General features: G+C 44.8%; 1 protein-coding gene across 1 annotated transcript in view; it reads left to right on the top strand.

The window, feature by feature from the left end:
- The first annotated feature begins 604 nt into the window (after positions 1-604).
- Far2 (fatty acyl-CoA reductase 2) overlaps positions 605-13,149 on the top strand; it is a 107,148-nt gene continuing 94,603 nt past the window's right edge. Inside the window, exon 1 of the mRNA XM_032905427.1 lies at positions 605-1,148. The gene's annotated coding sequence lies outside the window, so the exon portion shown is untranslated. The remainder of the gene's footprint in view (positions 1,149-13,149) is intronic.

Here is a 13,149-nt window from a genome sequence, read left to right on the forward strand (position 1 = left end):
GGATGGAGTTGCTTGTTTCATTAATTTCAACTTTTCATGATTCAAAGTTGGCGTCTTTAAGTGCGTGCCACCTGTCATAATGAGGATTAGAGTAATTTGGGGACTATATTCCTTCCTATTTTCCTTAACTGACTGTAAATTCCGAAGACTACTTTGCACATTGTGCAGAGAACTGGGGTGGGCGTTGGTCATTTTTCCTCTCTTTCTCGTTGAGGAGGAAATTCTGCTCTCTTGCCTGTCCATCACTCTGACTTCCTGAGCAGCTTCGGGGTGTCTGTCTAAAATTTATCAATAACTGGATATAAATAAAATAAAATTGTTAAAGCTACCGAGAGAAGAAAGAAAGCATTTTCTGGGGGAAGTCCCAGAGACTGCCTGTGCCTGTTTCTCCCACAGCCTACCATCCATGCTTCCTGCCCACCAAATAGCAAGAATCAGGTTTCTGCTCTCCGAACCCCAAACCTCCCTCTTGCCTGTCTCCCCACCCCACCCCACCCCCCCCCCACCCGCCCACACACACACACACACACACACACACACACACACACTCACACACACACACACACACACACACACACACACCTGCCACCGCTTGGCTGTTTAAAAGCTCTTGAGCTGGCCGATCCCTGCAGGGCTCCTCGGCAGCCTCCATTCACCTGGTGTGTGGTGCGGAAGAGCTGGATAAATAGGATCTGGAGTGCATTTTGCCAGTGAGATAGGAAGTGATCGCTCGTGCAATGAATCAAATCAGACTCCCCCACCTCCTACACCCCTCCTTTCTTTGCTTTTCCAGACAGGGCGCCATCCCAGCTAACTTTCCCCTCACCCAGCAATGCACATACCAAGGGGAAACCCATCCGAAGCCCAGGGGATGCCATCCTTGGGGCCTGTGCGCCCGGAACCCCCCTCCCCCGCACTTCTCCCTCCCCCGGCAGAGGCCTCCGCCGGGCGCCCAGCAGCGACCAGGAAGGTCGGCGGGAGGGTGTGCTCCTCCCGCCCCACACCCAGTCTCTGAGCCGGATATATAGAGTCACGTTTGGGAGCCGGGAGAGCAGAGGCGCGGTTCTGAACAGCTAGCTCAAGAGCCTCCTTCATCTCCGGGAGGGCCGAGATCACCAGCCCGCAAGTCACCCGCACTGAAGCACCAGGTACCACAACGAAGAGCGGTCGGGGAGGGCAGGAGGTTGGGCTGGGGGACCTGCGGACTGTGGTTGCAAGACTGGCGGGCGCCCAAAAGAGAAGCGGTGGCCACTCACAGTCCTCCAGGGTACTGTAGGCTCTAGGTATCTCGGAGTCTGCCAGGTGAGATGCACAGCCGTTGGAAAACCACCGGGAAGGGCTGAGCAAGGTGAACGTGAGGACCTCTCAGTAGTGACTGGGGACTAAGGGACAGCGGCGTCTGACTGGTCCCACCCAACCTTCCTGGTCCAGTGACTACTCCTAAAGACAGCATATATTTCCAGGCCACACGCGCCATGGTCCCTTTTCATGTCCTCCCTTACCCCTGGCCCACCCCAGGCTGTGAGCATCCAGACCCTCACACGGAGATTCTTCAGGGTCACAGCCCCCAGGCTGAAATGGGCTTCGGTGACCAAATAGGTCTGTCCCTGGTCAGAAGTTTCTGACTTCACCCAGTGACTTGGGCACCATGGAGAGAACAAGGTGGCAGGTGGCAGGGCCTCCAGCTCGGACAAGTGGGTTAAGGAAGGCTGTTCACACACCCCCAGCCGGTGACATTACCCACAAGCAACTGCAGTCAATACAGTATATGCCCAACCTAAGAATGCCTTCCCCGTGCCAGGCTCCTGACCCCGGTCTCCTTCCTGTCTCCTTTTGGGGTAAGATTGTGAACAATTTTTTTTTCTTCCATACATTACTTACCCCCACGGTTTAGCTATTGTGATTATTATCTCTTCATCTGCAAGACTCTGGCTACCCTTTGAATCACGCCAAGCGCTCCACTGTTTGTGAGCAAGGAACCAAGTGAGCAGGAAATTCAATAGGGTTGTGCGTTTCTGCTTGTTTGAGGCCATACCCAGAGTTTGACATTGCACATGGAAACGGTAAGACTCGGCCAGTAGCTCCACAGTTTGTCTCTCTGCATCTCCATTTATGCGATCTGGAGATTTGACTCGGGGCCATAGTTACTCTAAGTTGTAAAATAGGGCAAAGAAATTAAATAAAATTTAAGGCAGCTTACAAACGGCAAAGATACTCATTTCAGCAAACTTCACATCTTGGGCTTTGGAGGTGCCTAGAAAGAACCAAGAGGGTTCTCCTGGCCAAATTTCAAGGACAGTGATTTCATTCATAGTGTTTCTGAAGACCTGTGTCTTTGCCTTACTCTTAATTTCCCTTATTCTAAGGGCATCTTCCACTCCTATCTTAAGGGACACACACATACACATACACACTCCAAATGGTAATATTAAGTTGCAATTGTCAGAAAGAAGTAGTCCATGGTGTGCTGGTCAGCATCAACACCGTAGGGGTGGGCAGTATGGAGGGGGGCAATAAGTGTCAGTAAACTCCCCCAAGGAATCAAAAGGTGACTCAGTTTCTGAAGAGGGACTGCTTTAGAGGGGCTGAGGAGTCAATAGCTTGTCTGCGTGTATCACTTTGGTTTATCAAGACTATAGACATCCTGGAGACTGCAGAGATGGTTCCAGGGTTAGGAGCATTTGACGTTTGTCTTAGGGTTACTGTTGCTATGAAGAGACACATGACCACAGCATCTCCTATAAAGGAAAACATTTAATTGGGGCTGGCTTAATAGGTTCAGAGGTTTCATCCATTATGGTCATGGCAGGAAAATGGCAGTGTGCAGGTAGACACAGTGCTGGAGAAGGAACCAGGAGTTCAAAAGCTGGCAGTAGGAAGAGAGTGAGACCGAGACTGGCTTGAGCATTTGAAACCCAAAGCTCACCCTCAGGAATATACTTCCTCCAAGGCCATACCTCCCAATCCCACTCCCTAAGCATTCAAATATGAGTCTCTGAGAGCCATTCTTACTCAAACCACCACACTGCTGTGGCACAGGACCTGCGTTTTCAGTTCCTAGCACTTATGTGGTGACATCCACAAAACTCCAGTTCTGGGATATGCCCTCCTCTGCCCTGTATTATTGCCAGTATACATACATGCATGCAAGCAACATACTCACACACATAAAAGAATTTAAATAAACAAAATGAAGTAGTTTTTAAAAATAAAAAGAATACAGATACCCTGACCACGTCAATTTCCTTCTATTCTCTTGATGATCCATGTTATACTTCCTTCTGCCAGCATTTGGTCTGCCATAAGAATTCGTGTTTCAATTCATTCATTCATTCATTTTTGATAGGGTCTCATGTAGACCAGGCTGGCCTTGAACTTGCTATGTAGCTGAGAATGACCTTGAATATGCATAGCTTTCTTGCTCCTACTTCTGGAGTGCTGACATTAACGGCATGCATCACCATGCCCAGTTTATGCAGTGCTGAGTGTGAACTCACGACTTCTGTGGACTAGGCAAGCTTGCTCTTAGCCGAGCTACATCCCCAGGCCCAAAAGGTTTGGCAAGTAACATTGCAAGAGGACGACCATCCCAGAGACCACCAGACTGCTTGCTCCTGCCAGTGTACTCTGATGCTGGGGCTCTGTGCAAACATTTACTAGTGGTGAGCATGCACTCTGGTGGTGCCCACCTGAGTATCTGGTAAAATATATGGAATGTGAAGCACACTTTCAGAAGGGCCACAGCTTTCTGATATGCAAACATCTAGCATCTAGATACATTTCACACATTCAGTCCTCATGGGACCAGCTTTGCAAAACTCAGACTCAAGAATTGAGCTGGGCCCCACATCTAGAATCTCAAGTAACTTTCTAGATGTTTATGAACAGCAGGAAACATGACAAGCTAACCTCGGAGCCGTCACTGTGATCTTGGTGAGAGGCTTCACGTCATCATTTCACACTGGGTTCTCATTATCCCCTGACAGCAAATTGGCAGCCCGTTCTAGAACTTACTATTCGAGCGAGTTCCCTGTAAAGATTAATGTTACCCTGTCACTTGCCCAAGGACAGATAACTTCCTGTAATACTGAGGGCCTGTGATGCTTGTGAGATAGCAAGTCATGTGCTTGTACATCAATAAACAAAGTTGGTTGCCTCAACTGTTCAGGATGTGTTTGATCACATGCAGATGCACAGGCAGCATGTATGTCAGAGTACATGCTTACCCCTGACTGGACGAAGGCAGGAAATACAATAGCCTTGCGGTGTCTGCCTTTCTGAGCACCCAACTGATCTAAAATCAAGGCCATTTTCTGGGAATCCCAGGCATGGACCTCTCCAATGTTCATCTTCCTGGCCTGTGCTAAATAAAGCTCACTTTAATCGGATAATTGTGGACGTGGCCCTGCTCATCCCTTACCAAGTCATCCTCTGTAACTCTTGTGCCCACTAAGGAGGAGTTGAGGAAACGCCTCCCTTCTCTCTGATGTGGGACTCTTTCCTTTCTTCCACAGAGCTTCCTTAAGCTTTGGGTCCGCTTTAGTGGAGACCATTGAAGGCTTTTCAGCCAGAGGCTCTGCTGATCTATATTTTAAATAAGTAAATCTCCACAAAGCCAATAAGAAGAGGGGACTGGAGGAACGAAGGATTAGAATCACAGAGAATTCAGGGCAGAAGTGCTGTGAGAAAAAGGCAGACATAGCAAGGACTTGCTGAGCCTTGAGTACTATTTACAAGTCTGATGGGGCCCAGGGTTAATGGACTCAATAGGGAGGGAGACGGCTGGAAGAAGCTTGGGATATTCGCTTCTGCAGAGAGTGCTGAGTTTTTAAAGATTTTTGTTTGTGCATTTTGTCTTTAACTGTGTGTGAGAGTGTGAGGTATAGATAGTGGTGTAGTGTCAGTGGAAGCCAGAGTGTGAGATGCTGTAGAGCTGGGATTACCGGTGGTTGAGTTGCCCTGTATGGGCGCTGAGGCCCAAACTCTGCAAGACCAGTCCTTGCACCTCGACTGAACCTTCTCTCCAGCACTGCTGATTGCTTAAATCCACAGCAATGGGTCTGCTGCCCCTTCACTTACAGAACCCATGATAAGAAAAGAAAAGAAAAGCAGTACTGAAGGGATTCTGGCTGAGTCGATAGGGGATAAGAAAGGAAAGAGGAAAAGTTTATATTTCAGGCTCCTCTGCTGTCTAAATTATTTTTAAATCCACACTTGCATTTTTATCTTTTTTAAAGGTTATCACCATGACAGATATAGCTTCTATTTTTTTCGTTTGAGCTTAGATGGGATGTGGTATAATTTCCTAAAATGGCAAAAACTAGGGAAGACAGGACTGAGCCTCATCAAAGGGTTTGCTCTAAAATGCAGCTCACTCCCTCTCTCAAATCTCTTCTCCTCCTTACTCTCAGGGGCCATGCACCCCAGACAGTCATTTGTGGGACAGTAGTTTCTTGGAATATTAGCAGTTAAGTGAAGGGAAGGGACAAAAGAAAAAGCTTTGATGATCATATAACTCTGAAAAATGCTTAACTTAACCCAGTTAAGCAGTTTTACTACAGGAATCCTCAGAGCCCACAAAATACTAATGAAGACTGAGAATCATCAAAGATGAAACATGTCTCCTGTGACATTTCCTAAACCTATGACCTTCAAACGTCTCTGGTGGAACATCTAACAGAGTCAGCATTTGATAAATCACTGTGTTGGAAACCCTGTGGGAAGCACTGTCCTATATTAGCAGACTTAGCCTTTAACATCCAGCGCTCTCTGTTAACTGTTAGCTGCTCTCCCCTCTTCAAGGTGTCTTCTTTCCGCAAAGCAGAGGCGCTGGATCTGCTCGGTGAAATGGAAAGGAAAATGCTTCCACATGCATGAGCAGGACCTGCAGCCTGGTTGGAAGGAAACTGTCTTCTTCTTGTTTGTTTTCAGAATCAGCTTTTCCTGATGAGGCTCTGCCAGGCCTTGCTGAGGTTCAGTGAGTTGGTAATGGTAGGTGAGGGTTTTAGGAGTGGAGGAAAGTTCTCAGGCAGAGCCTTCGTTTCTCTTATTCATATTTTCATCTTCCGGGCCATCACCTCAGACTTAAAATCTACCAGATTGACATGGTGTGGGCATTTAGGCAACAGTGGTTTTCGAGCCTTATACATCCTTTCCTTGTTGTACTGATGGTGGATGCAGGTAGATGTGCAGTCTGTGGCGGCAGAACCTTGCAGGGGTGAGAGTTCTTCAGAGGTCTGTGCAGAATCAGATCCTCTGCTTTCTTCTGCTCGAAACTCAGTCCCAAGTACTAGCCAATGATGGCCTGGGGGACAAATTTGGCTTCTGGCTTTGTATATCTTTCAAACTGGAAATGGTTCTTACATTTTTTGGAAATTAAAAATAATCAAGAGCACTGTTCTGTGACATAGCTAAATTACATGACGTTTAGCTGTTGGTGTCTATAAGGTTTTAGGAGAAACTATCTCACCCTAACCTCAATGGCTTCTCTAGAGTTACAGCTAGTAAATATGACTGCCAAAGCCTAAGAGATTCACTTCCAGCCCCTCAGCTCCTACACTGGCTGGCCAGGTGAGTTTAATGCCAGCCACTTTGTATCCATTTGTTTTGTGCATCAAGAGGTAGAAAGCCAGGTAGGTAAATTGACTTCCTAATTTGGCTCCTCAGCCAGCCATTCTCTATGGATGACCAGTGTAATTAATGGCCGTGTGCCTTGTGAAGAACCCATCAACCTGAGGAGACAGCTTTTAAGCTACTCAAACACTTAAATCCACCCATGACGAATGTGATACAGGCTAGGGATGCCACTCAGCTCAATGGTAGAACACTTGCCTAGCTTGTGTGAGGCCCCAGGTTAGATATCACTCCCTGCCCCACTGAGGGGATGGGATAACATTGGATAAATATAGTTACAACCTCAGGTGATGGAGGAAGCCAATACTGACAATGTTGCTGAAGTCCTTCCTTTGAGCATAGATTTCCCAGGAGTACCCTTTCTAGACTTTCATTCCAGCAATGGGTAAAGTCTCTTCTTAGTTACATTTTTCCGTGTTAAGAGTACTAATTTGGGGATGACAGAAAAATGTTTCTGGTGGAGCGGGTGGAAGGATTACAAAGTAGCCAACATAACTTGGGCAAGGAACTTGGAGGGCCAAGGTCACATAATAGCATGTAAGATCAGAAAGTAAAGTTCTCAAGCTTAGTGCTTAGACAGCCGGTGGCTACCACAAAGTCTGCCTAGCCAGCAGGCTTTGTAGGACGCATTCACCTGGAAACCAGGCTGTCATTCTGCACCCATTACTACACTCTACCAAAGAAGAGAGACGGGGTTTTAAACCGGAAGTCGGTTTCAGATGCAGTCTTTCCCCCCATACTTGTCCCACTTCACTTTGTTCCTAGAGTTGAGAGGATCAGAGCACAGGTCCTTGTGTTCTAACAAGAGAGGCTTGGCCACCCATCTTCAATATGCCCACAAAAGAGACAGTAGTGAAAAATAGAGAAATAAAATGTGTTCAATGTGGCTGAGCTAGGAAGAGAAATAAGAGAGGTTAAGAAGTGCCTCCAAGTCCCTGGCTTGAAGTTTAGGTTTAAAACGGAAGATAGGAAGTGTAGCTAAGAGGGCCGCAACAAAGATGGGCCCCACCCATCCTCATTGTCCCAGCTCCAGTCTCTCCCATAAGGTGATGGTCTGACAAGTTATAGGAACCCTGGGAAGTCTGTTCTTGGGAGTCAAGTTCCTCTTCTGGCTGGAACCAGACTTCAGCCTTTCCTTCACCCAGCATGAGATTCCTAGGGAAATTCCAATTTCTTGGAGACCATTGTTCCTATAGTCTGATAGCCAAAGGGAGGGGCACCAATGTCTGCTTAGGACATCCGCTCCCTAACAGGGCAGTTATAATTCTGCACCTGAACCAGAGCAAAAAAAGGTAACATAGTTCTTTGTGCAGCCAACAAGGTAACTGAGTAAGTAATGAACAAACTAGTCTTGCCATAACTGTCAGGCATGGAGAGTCACAGCAGTACAGTTTCAGTCATGGTTTACGGAAGGTCCTACTAGATCTTTTACCCTTAACCTCTTAGTAGAGAAAAACTATTTTCAAGCCATACAATGGGTCCCTTATGGCTTTTGGACTTAATGTTTTAGTTTTTTGGGTTTTTTTTCAGAAATAAGTTTTATTATATTATTCTTTCAACTTTTTCATTTTTGAGATTATATTTTATATACATATCATATAATTGTATATTATATACATTGGTTAAATAAATATAATTTTGAGATTATATAATTTCTTCCCTTTCCTCCCTCCAAACCCTCCCATATGCCATTTTTTTATTCTTTCTCAAAATTATCGCCTGTTTTCATTAATTGTTGTTGCATATTCTTGTTCTCTCTCTCTCTCTCTCTCTCTCTCTCTCTCTCTCTCTCTCTCTCTCTGTCCTAAATGCATGAATCCAATCTGCTCAGTCTATATAATATTACTTTTATATATCTTTTCAGGGGTGAGCATTTGGTTTTGGTTAACCAGTTAGTATGAACTTCCTTAGGGTATTCTCCCATTCTCAGCAAGCCTTAGTTGCCTGTAGTTATTTTGAGTTCTCACGATCCTCCACTATTAACATATCTACGGGTGACCTCAGTGCTTAGTTCATGTTTAGAGAGTCAAGTCATGTTGGTGAGAGTTTATAGGTATGAGCTTCTGACATTTCTAGGAGACACAATCTCAGTGAGCTGGACCTGACTGGAAGCCTCTTTCCCGAGGACTAGATTTCACGGTGCAAAAAGACACCCTGCAATATACATTAATATACATAATACATTAGTGGAAACTGATATCTCTTTAATTTATTTTAAGATCTGCTTTTCAAGAGGGTACTCATGCTTGGTACTGGAAACCTAGCCAACTACTCAGAACTACTGAAGTCCTGTATCTGGGAGGAGAATCCACCGCCGCCACTTTACTAAACCAGAACAATCCCTAACTATATTCTAAACATCTGTCCTTATTCTCACAGATAAATGTGGTCCTGTCTCTCATGAAGGACACTGTTCTGTTTTTATGACATTTTAACTTCCCTGACTTCTCCAGAGATGGTCTCTAATATCGTACAGCAAAGTCCTGAAGATGGGAAGAGCTGGCAAGGAATTCCTGGGGATTTGTTGTGAGAAAGCAAAAAATATCTACTTATCCTCAGTAACTTCAGTTAGGCCAGTAACTTCACTGGAGAAAAACAGGACAACCGCAGGTGGCAAAGCAAATACTCTTGAGAGCCAAAGGACCAGACAAAGCCATTGTAGAAATGTCCTGAATTCTAGGTCATCTTCTTTAATGATACATGGTTCATGAGAGGGCACACTCCACAAAAGTCAGCACAAGCCCAGGTGTATTGAGGTCAGGATGCTTGGAAACGAGGAAGATCGTTAAATTATGTGTCTGGCTTCAATGTACTTAAAACTATTTATGTGCTTGAGGGAAAGTAAAAGCCATCAACCCATGACAATACAGTCAAGAAAACCTGGTGGCTTGAATGTATTAATTTCCCTCAACAGAAATGGGCACCTTTGTTGTTGCTGCTGCTTTTGCTGCCATTGTGATGTTGCTGTTGTTGCTGTTGCTGCTGCTGTTGTTGCTGTTTCTGTTACTGCTGTTGCTGTTGTTGCTATTGCTGTTGTTGTTGCTGTTGCTATGGTTGCTATTGCTTTGCTGCTGCTGCTGTTGCTGTTGTTGTTGCTGTTGTTATTGCTGCTGTTGTTACTGTCGCTGTTGTTGCTGTTGATATTTCTGCTGTTACTATTGTTGCTGCTGCTGCTGTTGCTGTTGTTGCTATTGCTGTTGTTGCTGCTGTTGTTATTGATGCTGTTGTTACTGTTGCTGTTGTTGCTGTTGATATTTCTGCTGTTACTATTGTTGCTGTTGTTGTTGCTATTGCTGTTGCTGCTGCTGCTGTTGTTATTACTACTGCTGTTGCTGTTGTTATTGCTGTTGTTGTTGCTGTTGTTGTTGCTGTTGTTGCTGTCATTGCTGCTGTCATTGCTGCTGTTGTTGCTGTCATTGCTGCTGTTATTGATGCTGTTGTTGCTGCTGTTGTTGCTGTTGTTAATGCTGTTGTTGCTTTGCTGTTGTTGCTGTCATTGCTACTGTTATTGATGCTGTTGTTGCTGTTGTTATTGCTGCTGCTGTTTTGCTGTTTTTGTTGTTGCTGTTGTTATTGCTGCTGCTGTTTTGCTGTTTTTGTTGTTGCTGTCATTGCTACTGTTATTGATGCTGTTGTTGCTGTTGTTATTACTACTGCTGTTGCTGTTGTTCTTGCTGTTGTTGTTGATGATGATGATGATGATGCTGTTGCTGTTGTTACTGTCATTGCTGCTGTTGTTGCTGTTGTTTTGCTGTTGTTGCTGTTGCTGTTGTTATTACTGCTGTTGTTACTGTTATTGCTGCTGTGGCTGCTGTTGTTACTGTTGTTGCTGCTGCTGTTGTTTTACCAGCAACTCATGCTTGTCAAACTCTCTCCTTAGTGGAATTATGCCACTTCTTGCTTTCTTTTCTGCTATTTTGTTCCAGCCCTATTAGAGGCAGTGGCTATACAAGTGCTATTGGGCATTTTTAAGATCACAGGATTGTGCTTTGGATAAATTTAGGTCTTGGTTTTTCTTAGGATGAAACTTTTTCTTTCAAATTGAACTTCCCTGGACCCTTATTACCCTGTACCATGACCTCCTGCCTACAATACATAGCACTCATTGCACAAAGCTTATTGTATAGAAGAATATTCATACCTGAAACTGTATATCATCTGAGGTCCATTCTTATATTTGATTCAATTCCCTTATTAAAAAAAAGAAACTAGGAAAACAAAAACTGTCTATTTACTGTGTGTAGACCGCAACTCAAATCTTGTGACCACAGACCACAGTAGCACTCCACCCATTCAGATATTTGTTCTTTAGTAAAATTCACTGAATGTTTATCACAAGTCACACAAATTATTTAGCTTTACATTCATGGTGAACTAATTGTAGCACCTGCTTTCAAGCTTTAGCATCTTCTAATTTTGAACGAGGTTAGTCATCAATGTAAGGACATGGGATGCTTTAGATCCTTACTTCCTCTTCATCATCTTGACTAGCATTCATGAAGTCCTGGTTTGGATCCCTAGTGTTACAACTAGTAGTGGCTGAGATAGAGGCAGGACCAGGAGTTCAAAGTCATCACTGGCTACATGCAGAGTTAGAGCCCAGCCTGGGATACAGGAGGCTGTTTACAAGCCGACAAAAGGACATGGTGGAAGCTGACTTGAAATACAGTATTAGAAATTCCATTGGGAGGACTTCTCCTTTACCAGAAACTCCATTGGGATGACTCTCCTTTACCCAGCACAGGTTTTTGCTGAATTTGTCCTCACATTTACTCTTCCCTGCTCTCTTTTTCTCCAAACCTTACAGACTAACAGTTTGTATTCCCCAACTTCCTCCTTTGTGTCTGTCTTTAATGATAGGCAAACAAACCCTCTGTATCTATAAGTAATTGTCTCCTATAGTGGTAGGGAAAGAGAAAGAGGAAGAAAAAACTTAAAAGCCTGTGGGGAAGTCACAAAAGTTCTGGAATTACAGAGGGTGATCAGTTAGGAGCTGCCCAGTGAGGAGACAAAGGGAACTCTGTTGTCTGAAGTCAGCCCTCTAGATTTCTGGAGACTAAATAAAATGAATGTTCAACTATCTATTGAAAGTTTGTATGGCAGAGTTCTTAGAAGTCTTCCCCTACCAACGAGGGGCCAGTGCATCAGGAGATATGAGTGAACAGGTGTAGACTAATGTGGACTGATATAGAACAGGTATGGACTGGCATGAACAGATGTGGACTGGTGTGGACTGGAATGAACAGGTGTGGACTGGAATGAACAGGTATGAACTGGAATAAACAGGTGTGAACTGGTGTGGAACAGTTGTGGACTGGTGTGGACTCCTGATACAATGCCACTGGAGTATTTTCGTCATCATTAGAGACAGTCCACTTATTTGAAGTATGTCCCACCTAATTCAGGAAGTACAATCAGCAATTGCCCATGTCACCACCTTCTTCCCTATACTGTGATTTAGACAGGCAAAGCCTTGATGGGACTCTTAGTCCATTAAGAGTAGTTGTGTTTGTTCAACACCCACAGCTATTTTCTGGTTTCTAATGCCTCCATATAGGAGGTCTTGGGTTTTCCTCCAAAGGGACATTGACACCCGAATCCCTGGATTGAAGCCAGCTGCTTCTTCCTCTTCTTTTCCCTCTATCTCTGTCCCTTCCCAGCCCTGGGCATCAATGAGCCCTGTTCCCACATCCTTTGTGGTGTGTTGCTGGTACCACAGTGGCCATGAACTGTTCAAAGCTGCTTGGCAGACTCCCCAGCCATCCATCAGGAAAGGGAAAGGAGACAGTAATATATAAGTGGTCTTGAGAAGAAACCCCAAAGGGGAGAATTGAGAAGAGGGTGAAAAGGACTCTAGGCTCAGCCAGGGATTGGAGAGGGGTATAAATGGTGGCTGTTGAGTAGGCATGTTTTAGCTGCCTATCCACCAAGTATGATTATTGTGATGAAAGTATAACCAGGCACAAACTGAGCCCTAACAGTTGATAGGAACATAGCAGAAAAGATTACAAGTGTGCTTTTCCTGCGATAAAAAGCAGTAATCTGCATTTTCTATTGGCTGCTGCTGCTTGCTCAGGGCCCACATCTGCAGCCATGCGTAACATCACCAGAGTAGGAAGCATGTCCTGGTTTCTTTTTGCGTTCTTGGTACTGGTTTGTGAAAGACAGAAAGATTGCTACAAAGATGAATTTACCAAGCATTGTCAATTTTCCGTCTGTTTCATATTTGAAACCATTAGTCGCTGGTTCTAAGTCACAAGCTTGTGGTTTCAAGCTCAAGGTGGTCATAGTCTATCAACCTGGTGGCGCATTTCACAGACAGAAAGGAGTTGGGCTATCAATGACAGCTGGCTAGGCTCACCACTGATGCTCAGAAAACATTCACCAAGTATATGTCATGAGTCACAAAAACTGTCCCGTTGGCCCTAGAGAGTCCATATTACACACAGAGAAACTGAAACCCATGGAGTTTTAAGTAGAATTACCAGGCAGACATTACTATTAGAATATAGCCAT

Source organism: Rattus rattus, chromosome 6 (assembly GCF_011064425.1).
Source record: "Rattus rattus isolate New Zealand chromosome 6, Rrattus_CSIRO_v1, whole genome shotgun sequence".
Taxonomy (NCBI): domain Eukaryota; kingdom Metazoa; phylum Chordata; class Mammalia; order Rodentia; family Muridae; genus Rattus; species Rattus rattus.